The 1924-nt window shown below is 36.6% G+C and overlaps 1 protein-coding gene across 2 annotated transcripts in view; it reads left to right on the top strand.

The window, feature by feature from the left end:
* The window catches only part of LOC106882183 (transcriptional adapter 2-beta), a 69086-nt gene that overhangs the window by 2730 nt on the left and 64432 nt on the right, over positions 1–1924 (top strand). The gene's annotated exons all lie outside the window — the stretch shown is intronic.

Below are 1924 nucleotides of genomic sequence, written 5' to 3'. Positions count from 1 at the left end.
TTAACGTCCGCTTTCCATGCTAGCATGGGTTGGACGATTTGACTGAGGACTGGTGAAACCGGATGGCAACACCAGGCTCCAGTCTGATTTGGCAGAGTTTCTACAGCTGGATGCCCTTCCTAACGCCAACCACTCAGAGAGTGTAGTATATATATATGTATATATATATATATATATATATATATATATAGCATATTCCGTCGAACTGTCCAATCCAAACCAGATAAGGTGACTGATGTAAAATGTTGATGTGCATGTATTTAGGCTTTTATTTCTTTCTTTAATTAGCAAACTCAAATGAGGAAGTACCAATGATCTGTTATGATACATTTGTGACTGGCAGAGGAAATACCATGAGTCATAACATAATCCAAAACCAGATGGCTATGGCGAAAGTTTCTTTCCACAACAAACAATGCCTGCTACAGTATATATCTTTTATCTTTTACTTGTTTCAGTCATTGGATTACTGCCTTATTGGAGCACTGCTTCGAGGTGTTTTAGTCAATCCAATCAACCCCACAACTACTAAGTGTTTTTAACTTTGGTACTTATTGTATCATTCTCTATTACCAAGCTTCTAAGTTATGGGGATGCAAGCAATCCAAAATTGGTTGTCAAGCAATGGGGAGGAAGCAAAGATACATACACACACACACACACATACATACATAACGCCCTTTCACAAGTTTCCATTTCCAGATTCACTTCCAAGGTGTATTGGTTGGCCTGGGGGCCATAATAGAAAGTACTTGCCTGAGGTGCCATGCAGTAAGATTGAACTTAAAACCATGTGATTGCGAAGTCAGCTTCTCAACCCCACAGCCATGCCTGCACTTGTGTGTATGTATGTGTATATATCATCATTATCATCATCATTGTTTAATGTCTGCCTTCCATGCTGGTATGGGTGGGAGTTTGACAATTTGGCAGGATTTTTACAGCCTGATACCCTTCCCATCACCAACCACCCAACAGACAATGGTGAGTGTATAGGGATAAATTATCCAGGCAGTTACCATGGTAGCTCTCAGGTATATTCTAGGTCGGGGGTTTACAAACTTTTTGACTTGTGGATCCCTTTATATTTCAGGCTTTACCTTAGGGACCCCCTTATAAACGCTTATGAAATTTATACATAAATATTTGCTTAAAATAACATATATTCTTACATTTATTTATTTAACAGTATTTAACAAATAGGTTTATTGTCAATTAAAAGATTTCGATTAAAAAACATATAAAATCAAATTGCCCATAAAAAGTATTTGCTGTCCACGGACCCCCTGTCTTGTCCTTGCGGACCCCCTGTGGTCCGCGGACCACAGTTTGAAAACCCCTGTTCTAGGTTACTGCTAACTGCATCAAGTAGAAATAAGTGTCAATGGTTGCTTAGTATTAGCAATGCCAGCTTTAATTCCTCTGATGAGTAGCTCCAGGTTCACTATTGTGGATTATAAATATTATCAGGAATGTAGATTTCTAATCTCACAGTTGGTTTTGATGACCAACACATTTTTAATTTTTACAGAGGAAAGGTTGAAAGTGACTTTGAAGTTTAAGCTTGCTTACTCTCATCAAACATTATTGGTGATCAACCAAAACTTAAGTCACTATAATTTTTTCCCTTGCAAAAATTGACACATATAAACTGAACTGAAAAGTAATCCTTAAATTTAATCATTTTATATATAACTTGACATAAAATCAGGTATTGATATATATATATATATATATATATATATATATATGCTCACATGTACTAGTCTTATAAAAATAATTACTGGGGTCAATATGATTCTCTGCATTGCAGCTGTCCAGTGACTAAAGCCAGTGAAGTCTTTTTCTGTGTATGTACCTTATACACACACACACACACACACACACACATATATATATGTATATAGGCTTCGGTGACAGGGTT

This window comes from Octopus bimaculoides, chromosome 10 (genome assembly GCF_001194135.2).
Source record: "Octopus bimaculoides isolate UCB-OBI-ISO-001 chromosome 10, ASM119413v2, whole genome shotgun sequence".
Lineage (NCBI taxonomy): Eukaryota > Metazoa > Mollusca > Cephalopoda > Octopoda > Octopodidae > Octopus > Octopus bimaculoides.
This window is presented reverse-complemented; position numbering and strand designations above follow the sequence as displayed.